Below are 10,104 nucleotides of genomic sequence, written 5' to 3'. Positions count from 1 at the left end.
CCTATATAGTTCTATATTATCCGGCAGGACCAATTTGAGAGTTTGGACAATATAATGATCTGTTTTGCCATGCACCATTGTTAAAAAGAGGCTATGCGCACCCTCAAACAAATGTATCTTATGAACACGCAATGTTTTATATTATCGGTCGTTTTTCTTGACACCCAAACATGTGGCGTGTAGATATGAAAATGAATGAGTGTGAACGCTCTCCTGGCAGTCGGCTCCTATCTGCTATTCCGGAGTCGAGCTCCCTGGAGACCCTGGAGAGCGCGCCGGGAGAAGAGCGTTGTAAAAACTAAAGTGGGGCACGAGACAAGCTGCGCCACAGCTGGCAAATCATCGATTTGAGCATCAGAAACGGGGAGGGGCGGTTCGTTTACCTGCCACCCTTTCAAAGAAACCCTCCTCTCATGCCGCTACTCAAATCTAGCACACTCCCGCAGCACACGTTGCTTGCATTTGCGCTCAATTCTGGCTCTCCGAAGTTCAGCTTTGCGCAGTCTTCGCGAGTGCAATTTTGACAGCTCGTGTGTCTTTCTCAACCGGAATTGTCCGAGCAGTTTTGGATCCGTCAAGGTGGAGCAGACTCTATTAGAATTCTGAACTTTTTGATGGAAAACAAGAGGCTTCACGGTAACTGCTAACTTTGAAGGTATTGTTACATTTTCTCCTGAATTCATTTTTTATCTTTCAATTCAACAGAACCTGCTTATTTTTGCTATTTGCTATTTTGTAAGCTACCGACAGACTGGAATGTCCACCTATTTAAAACATGTAGATGTGATCCTTGAATGAACGGAAGTAGTCTTTGACAGTAAGCATTTAGGTCAGTTGACCAACAGTTTTCAGACCCTTTCTCGATAACCGACTGAAGGCCAAAATGCATCTAAATATTGGCACATTTATGTCTTCTATTTAGAGAAGACAATCTCTACGTTCTGAGTGCATGATTTAATGATAGGCTATAGATTAAATACTACAATAGGCTATGCTATGTAAATGTCTATACTTTTGTGTCGCGTTTAGTTCAGTTGTAAATAATAACTCGGTATATTCCAGGCTTAATAGGCACTCTTGAATGAGGTTAAACCGATTCATGTATATTGCGCATCTTGAGAGAACGCACCATCTCTGTGCTTCCTTATCTTTTCAGTTCCGTGATGTAGCCTAGGCTACCTGCAAACTTGGCTCGAAAAATGCATTACCTGACCAGTATTTGTTTTGAGTGATGTCTTGGAATAACCACAATAGAAAAACATTAGCCACCTTTATTGTTATACAACTGTATATAGGCATACATAACAGTGTCTTTGACAAAAGTTTTTTTTTTGTCGCGGCAGTTGTTTTACATACTGTTAGATGAATTATATACTTTCAGAACGTGACAGTTTGTATCACGTGTTAATAACAAGTAGGCTAAGTAGTCTATTAGCCTATACCAACAGGCCATGATAGCCCCCCCCCCCCCTTTTTAATTTGCCAATGGGTGTTTTATGAAGTCAAGTCATAATCGTTCAAATGTATGCTTATGCTCTTATGCTTATTTTAAGACAGAACTCACACACTCCAACTAATTCACATAGTTTAAGATAGTTCTCCAGATAACTTTACATTTTCCAGGATTCAAACAATAGGTGATCTTTAATAGTCAGAGAACATAGTTATTATACCGTACTACTTATATATCTAACGCTGCACTTCATGAAGAATTGCTTTATAATTGCTTCATAATCAAATGCATTGTAGCCTAAAGGAACTCAAATAGTAAATTAAGAAATAAAGTGGATTGCGGACATAATGAATATGCAGTGGTTGCGTTGACAACATGTATTGCAACTGATGGTGAGCATATTGGGTAAAAGTACTAATGATGGCCTTGATTTTTTGTCTAATTGAGGTTTTTGTAATTGTGCTGATACAGTGTTTTTAGAAAGATCCAGATGAGTGTGTGTGTAAGGGCATGTTATGGGAAGTTGTAGTGTCCCATTGTGAGATTGTGTGGGCATAGGTGTGTTGTGGTTTTGTTCAGGTTCACGACAGACAGTCTCACGTATCTCAGTACGGCTTGGATTCTTGACATGCCATAATCACTAGCATTGCTGCTGACTTAGATTAATCTGATCTGATTCACTGATCACCGATAGGTAAACAAGCTGTCTATTGTCTCAGCCCTGAAAAATGTCATGGTATCTTTATTTAACCTAATATTAATAAATAATTCAATATGGAAAATATGCATTTATTAAAACAATTATTCCACAGGGACATCAGGTAAAAACAGCATGATATGGAGAATTCCATTTACCATAGTTACGTTTTAAGTAATCTTATAGTTAAGTTTTAAGTATTCTTTTACAGGAGGTAAAGTTTGTATGTCTATTATTTGTAACTAGCCTAATAAGCCTATGGAATATGTTATAGAAGAAGTTGATTAGACAAATCTAGAGTGTAAACATTTTTCTTTCCACTGCTGACTGTATATTGAGAGTGTGATAGTCCTGTATGCTGAGAGTGTGATAGTCCTGTATGCTGAGAGTGTGATAGTCCTGTATGCTGAGAGTGTGATAGTCCTGTATGCTGAGAGTGTGATAGTCCTGTATGCTGAGAGTCTGATAGTCATGCCATTAGTAGTTCTCATACATTTTTTAAGAGGTCAAAGTAGCACAAGCTGGAGAAAACCAGGTTATGGTTTTAATAGAGGTGATTGTATCTTGTCAAATCTCTCACAGTCTGAGGAGCTGTTGTAGTTAATCTGGTCACTATTTCACAGAACAATGTCACAGCCCTTTTCCTGTTTTAGCGACCGTGTCACTTCTTGTAAGTCCTGCTTAAGATGAAAGACTGAACGTTGAACGTTGAGCGCTGCAGTTAGCCCTCTCAGTCTCACTTTCTGCTTACTAAAACCAGTCTTAACACTTAGCTAGCCGTTGTGAAAGTGGCACACACACACACACACACACACACACACACACACACACACACACACACACACACACACACACACACACACACACACAAATCTGTTACTTAACCTTATTTGACAGGAACGACACAAGTCAGATGGCAAGGACAGTGCTAACAGTCCAGATACCTAACAGGACACAGATCCAATAGTGATGCTCTGAAGAAGCCTATCATTGTGCCATAATTTCATGTTCACATACCCTTTTGCAAATTCCTTTGACATGTAATAATGACCATAAGGCGATCAATTATCAAGAATAAATGCAGAAGAAATACCAAGACATTTAACTGCCTGTCTTTGCCTATAGATGTTTTTGAGGTTATCAAAAGTCAGGTTATATTTGTCAAGGCACCAAAGTGAAAGTAGTGTCCGCCTTTGTTATTGACAGCTCTGTAATAGCAGGAAATCAACCGACTGTTTGAGAACTGTTAGAAACACACCTAGGGGATCTCTCCCTCTCCTCTCCACCCTTGTCATCCTGGTGGCACGTTTGCCTCACATCTCCAATAATTGCCACTTCATTTGTCAGGTCGCTCTAGCATACGGGAGCAGAAGATTCTGAGGGAGCGGAGGCATTGCAGGCTCAGCTGCTGCTCTTAACATACAGTACAGAAGACAGGAGTAGGGTGTGCAACTCATAGTGCTCTTTCAGATGAGGTCCCCACAGCCGTTGAACAGCAGTTGTGGTAAGGGATGTAGGGTTGGAAGTACATAGTAATAGATACTAACGCACATAATAGGTGGGCGAGAGGAAACAACGTCTTCAGTTCATGTCCTGACCCTAAGAGACCACTTAGGCAGTACAGTACATCATAGAGGTTTCCGCTTTGCTACCTCTCCTCAAAAAACACACAATGATGTCTCAATGACACTCAACAACACTGACGTTTGAAACTGAATTATTCACTCAAGCGCCTTGCAGTGGTAGCTTGTTTTTGAAGAAGAAGAAAAAATGATGTGGATGTTAAATGGTAGAACCTCCAGACTTTTGCGACTAAACGATGGCTTCAGGTTAGGGTGTAGCTAAAAGAGTTTGGGGCTTGTTCAAAATACCTCCTACGAAGATCTCTACGCTATTAAAATTCATACAGCAAAGTACTTGGAGAGTCTAGAGTTGGGTTGTGTCTCGCTGGGCTGAGACTGATATCTAGGGTAAAACCATTAATCGTCTTTACCACCCTCGATAATTAGCAGTGTAGAAATAACAGCTCAGCAAACAGTGAAATTATACCTGTGGTCGGGAGCAGAGTAAATACCTGTTTAGCTGCCAGCAAATGCATTTATTAGACTGTCGCCAGTAAATAAGAGGCCTGTCTGGTTTTTTGATGTGTGGCTCTTTGGGGATTCCACCTCCTCTGAAATAGGTCTGTTATGATTGCTAATAGAGAACAAAGGTAACAATGAATCTGAGACTTTTTGATGACATGCTGCAACTAGTCTTGGTAAAAGGTCTGTGTCTTAATAGGGATTGTTTGCACATTCCAGGGCTCAGTGTCAAAAATGTAAAAAGGCCTGACAATTGCAGACATACCACCCTGGATGCGCGTTTGTATGCAACTGCACAGTTACAGCACATTTGGCCATGATCTGAGACTCCTTTAAAAGGGGGATATGTTGCCCCAGCATGTTGAAAACAATTTATTTTGGCATATGCTTTGCATACTGTTGATCCAGATTCCTTGGCTTAACGATAAAAGCTTGCATTGTTTCTGGTCCTCACAATCAGCACTGTTTGGTTGAATGGGGAGCCTGTCTTTCCACAGAGATAAATAACCAACGTCTGTCATGTCGATTCTGTCACGGTTTGGCAAAATGACAATTCTGTAAAAAATTGAATAGCAATTGTTTGCATGCTTCACTGCACAATAACAAACACAATTTGAAATACATGTTGACTGATACCTTGAACTTTTTATAATTCAAATCACCTTATTTCAGGCCCAACATGTGTTTTGATTTCTTGAAAAAATGTGATTGTGTTTTATTTTTATGCTTGTCATTATCCGATCTGTGTAGGTTTTCCTGAATCCTTTGTTCAGATAATGCAACAAAAAAGGAACCGAGTGCTTTGGTGGAATTTGCATCTTGCTAAGATCAGGTTGTTAATACCCACCCACATACTCCGATGAAACAAATTCAACCGATACTGTATTCTCTTGTACACACAAACACAACCTCAACCATTCCCTTGTCAAATGTTTTGTACAGTGGTGGATGATGCATCCTTTGACTACAGATTAAATGTGCAGAGGAAAATATGTAGATACAACTGCATTGACATGTTGGCACTCCTTATCCAATGCTCCCACCCAGGCCTATGGAATGGTTGGCTCAGTAGCCTTTCTGTGTACTGGGCGTAGTAAACATTTGTTTCACCTGCCCACATTCACTTAACACTCTTAATAGTTCTCCTGCACCAACCATAGTTTTGTCCTTTCAGTATCATCCACAGCAGAGTATATGGCATCCTTTGCACCATCTTTAGCCTCCCTCTTCACTGTGTAGCTTAACATCAAAGTGTGGACAAAGCCATCTTCAGTGTCGCTTCCCGAAACACACAACCCTGTCTCTCTAGCTATTAATTGTTGATATGTTGCAATCCACGAGGCAGAAATTATAGTTCAAATTATTCAGTCATGTGATGAGCACTGGCCCTGCAACCAGTGACAGAAAAGTAATTTCCAAGGCCCTGAAACTGATGCTAGTTAATTGTTCTATGACTAATTTGTTTTATAATTCGATAAAAGCGAAGGGGGATAAACAAGCCGATACAGGGTCCTCTCACCAGCCTCGGGGAAACAATCATTTGTTTTGAATCATTAATAAAGATTCCTGTGGGCAGATTAAAATGAGGCCAGCTCTGGCCCTGTGTTAATATTGGCCTGGTCGTCGTCGTGGCACCACTGTCGCTACGGCTGCTGCGGCTCGGGACAGCAATCTTGACCTTATGATGCATATAGGCCCAGAGAGCTGAGACCAGCTCAATCTCGGATACCGAGAAACCTGTGTTTCCGTGTGTGGGGGGAGTTGTACAGTGCACACCACACATCGTACTAGTGGTGGGCGTCAGAGTTCCGTTCTGTGAGGCAAATAGTATATTTTGTAAGAGCATGCGGCTTCTCAAAACCGTCACCGTCTCATTTCTGTTACTCTTTGATGCCGGCGTCTACGACTTGGCGCATACTGTGAGGCCTGTTCAGAGGAAAGTGAAAAGGTCTTCCAGTAAGTGGGCGGGGACGTCGTCCGGTTCTACTTTGGACATTCATGTGATTATAAGAGAATTAAGCACTTAGGAAACTTTAAGATGTTCATTTGAATCACACTCTCTTTCTCCGATGACGACACAACACTGCCAAATCAGAATTTCAAAAAAATGATTTACTTTCTTTCACTTTTAATTAAAAACCATACTGACTAAGAGGGCCAAATAGAGAGCCTACAACTCGTTCAGTTTAAAGAACACTATCCATTGCTGATATGGAATATCTTTCATATTCAGGTTCACTGCTTAACGACTGAGTACTAAAAGGATATCTCAGTTTCTCACTGATGTCTTTTTAGTAATAGTTTATTTGTATATGTGGCACACCATGCAACACTGCTGGAAATGTCCCTTCAACTAAAACAATTTGCACCGGACACTATCCTCTTCAAGTTTTCATGTGACTTTGGTAATTGGTTTGCTGTCTACACACTCTCAATGCAAAGACACTTGCAAATACCTACTACTGTATTAACAATATCTCATTAGTGGAGAGGGAATTTGTGCATGTACTATAATAATGTTTTGACATCAGCACACCAATATTAATAATACACAGATTATTGAATACCTCATTGGCTTATTAGTGCCTTCTTTTTTTGTGTGCTTTCATATATCCTAGATCCTACACAGCCAGCTGAGATCTGCACTGACAGCATTACCCCATGCTGTTAGTATTCACACACGGCTAAGATGCAGACAGACTCATTTGTATTAGATAATCCAAATAATCGTATTAATGCCCACTAAAGTAGTGAGCATGACGACATCACAACACCTACATACTGTATGTGATGACGCGTTCGGCGTCTGGGACAACAAAGAAGCCACGTCGTCCGAGACGCTAAGCCAACATTGCTGCGTTCGCTCATGCCGCTTTCTTTTGCAGGATCTTGACATGTTAAAGAGTAGATTATAAACTGGTTGTTAAAACTGACCTCGTACTTATTTTCTCTCCATTATTTAACAAGGGGCTTCATGATCGTTCTATGTGATGGTATAGTGAGGGTCAAAGAAGGGGCTACAATATGGCAATAACATTTGTAAGGTTATATATTATGGTGGTGCAAAAGATGGCAAAGGGGACAGCGCAATAGAAGGGATCATGAGTAGGTGTTGTAAAATGATAGTGAAATCGATTTATGATTGCCATTTTCGACTTCTTATCTTACTTATAAAGGCCACGTGCATGTGATTTGCCTACTGCTTATGGCTATGAATATTGATACAAGCTTTGTATTGTAACTAAATCATATGGCTCAAGTATTACACTATTTAACAGAGATACATCTTTAAAGACATCCATTATGTTTACATCGTTTATTTTATTGAAGATGTGCATGCCAAACCTCTGCTTCATACTAAGGAGCTCAGCTATATCATCACCCATCTCTTACAAACATGTAATAACACATATGCCTTGGCCCTGGTAAATCTATCACAATAGTGTGTTTGTAATCAGCTGGTATTGATAGAGGCCTTTCAGTGTGAAAACTATTTTTTTCTCTCTGATACAAAAACCTATATGTTAATTGATAATCAGTACTGTTGATTCAGTGGTGCAGTCAGTGCAAATCTGTGCCCTTCTGGATGTCAGAGGGTTTTCACAGCCATGTTTGTGCCAACGTCGCTGGCAGTGGCAGCACCTGTTGGCAGTGCCAGAACCTGGCTGGCAGGGTTATCAATGCTCTCTGATGGTCTCCCACAATCACAGTGGAAATGACAGCGGCTGCTTGCGTCACGGCAGATAACAATTTGCCCGACTACAGCTCGCATTCGCTGTTATTTCTATGTCCATGCCCACTCTGACAGATATGAAAATGTACACCCAACCAAATGTACAGCAAGCGTCATGTGTAGTCTCTCAAAAACCATTTTGATAAAAAAAACATTTTATGTATTTAGCTTTGAACTTTCCCAATGTGTTAAATAAAACCTTGACCCTGCTATTACAGGTGATATCATGTGAAATTAGCAATGGTTTTGACCCAAAAACATTGATAGTTGTTTTTATACATTTTACTACATCACCAGCAGTAACACTGTAATAACATAGTAATAGCCCCAGAATATTGCGTTGTCCTTTTCATCTTTATTATCATGCACCTTACTTGATTAAAACAAAGTAATACTGCAGTACTCTGTTGATGAATGCAGTATGAATTTTGTCAGTTTAGACAGTTTTTACATCTCTGTACAACCCAACATTTTATAGATAGGCTACTAAGTTTATTGAATTGTGACATACACCTGACTAGTTTGAACCTCAGTAAGGTTTTAACATTGGAGCATACAGTATGGGTTTCCGGTGACAGGCCACAGACATGGGACAGCATCACTTACCGGCAGCACAGACTCACTGCTTTGAAAGTGACTGACATTGAGCTAGATGTTGTTGTTTAGTCAAGACAGTGTTCCACCTCAACTTGTTACCGCTGAATCTTACCTTGCTCTGTTTACTTCTGGCTCAAACGTGTTTCAGCAATACAATCATTGGGAATAAAGTGACTCAGGTGCTCTTTCTATCAAAAAAACATAAAACAATTACATTTTTATATGATAAAGAGGTAATCTGCTGGGTCAATCCTTATAAAGCTTGAACACCATAAAGTATTACCCTCTTGGCTTAAAACTTCTTAAACAGGTATGAACTAAGAGTTTCCCTGAGCTCAATATGTCTCATCTCTAGGAACCATCTCTCAGGAATTTAAGAGAAACCCTCTTTTGAAGAGTTGGACTTTTTATCACAAATCTTTTCCCCTCACATATTTCCTTCTGCTCGCCTCTATGCGTTATTGACAAAACAACCGTTTTTTGTTGTTGTGTGGGAAGAGATTTATGATTTGGCTTAACATTTCTGGGAGCTATAGGCCTTACCATGGTTTATGATTAAATACTACAATATGTGCAACATTTTGTTTCTATATGCAGCATTTCCTCTGTGTTTGACCAAAGAGGTAGGCAATCACTGCACATATAGAGTTTGTGTTTATGGTTTGCCAGGTATTAATGCGTCCTGTTTTGGTTGGTTTCCTTTTTAGCTTTTTTTATGAATTTGGACTGCCTTGTTTTCATGTTGTGTTGACAACATGCCTGATATACTGTACCTAATATCTTGGTCTGTCTCTGTAAGTATTTACACCCACATATGTTTTTGTTTATAGTCCCCCTGCTGACAATCTTTTCGTGTAGAATAGTGTTTTATCTCAGGGTATGCAGGATAACTGTAATGATTTGCATTCTTTGATTCTGTGTGACAATTGATGTTCTCTCTACGTTGTTTGTGCAAACATATGTTTTATAGCATCGCTGTGCTGTGCACATTCCCATTTGAGCGAGAATAATTGTATTGTGATGTATATAGTAATAGACAGCAACATTGCTTTCAGTTATAGACAATACTTTGTCTATAACAGAGGTTGTAAGGCACTTGCCTTGACAGTGATGTCCTTGAGGTGCGCCTCTAGGGTCTTGGGAAGGTCACACTCACTCTCTCCCAGTCCCCCCTCTCTCCTGTACGAGGTTAGGACAGTGCCATATTTGTGGTCAGGGAAAGTCAGTACCGTAATCCAATATTTTTAGTAGTAGAGGTTTGGCTATGCTCTCTATTGCGTTGTCACCCGTGTGTAGGGCTGCTCGTAGCATGTGTGAAATGAATGCACTGTGTACATAAGCTATTTTAGAAAGGCACCAGAACAGCTTTTGCTCAACACCCTCTACTTCTATGATGTGTGCTGTAGCAATAAGACATATTCAGCCAGTGAGGCACCTCTAAGTGATATGCAAACACAGTTGTCAGGCTTTTGTTCACACCTAACAGATTTGATCTGTCTTCAATAATCATAATATTGGAGCCCGGCATTATTATTGTAGG

At 40.1% G+C, this 10,104-nt stretch overlaps 1 protein-coding gene across 6 annotated transcripts in view; it reads left to right on the top strand.

Moving 5' to 3' along the window:
* The first annotated feature begins 441 nt into the window (after window positions 1-441).
* LOC139365610 (DNA-binding protein SATB1-like) overlaps window positions 442-10,104 on the top strand; it is a 55,693-nt gene continuing 46,030 nt past the window's right edge. For all 6 annotated transcript variants that reach the window (XM_071102829.1, XM_071102827.1, XM_071102828.1 and 3 more), the window contains exon 1: window positions 442-655. The gene's annotated coding sequence lies outside the window, so the exon portion shown is untranslated. The remainder of the gene's footprint in view (window positions 656-10,104) is intronic.

The sequence above is a fragment of the Oncorhynchus clarkii genome, chromosome 2, assembly GCF_045791955.1.
Source record: "Oncorhynchus clarkii lewisi isolate Uvic-CL-2024 chromosome 2, UVic_Ocla_1.0, whole genome shotgun sequence".
In the NCBI taxonomy this organism is placed as follows: Eukaryota; Metazoa; Chordata; class Actinopteri; order Salmoniformes; family Salmonidae; genus Oncorhynchus; species Oncorhynchus clarkii.
This window is presented reverse-complemented; position numbering and strand designations above follow the sequence as displayed.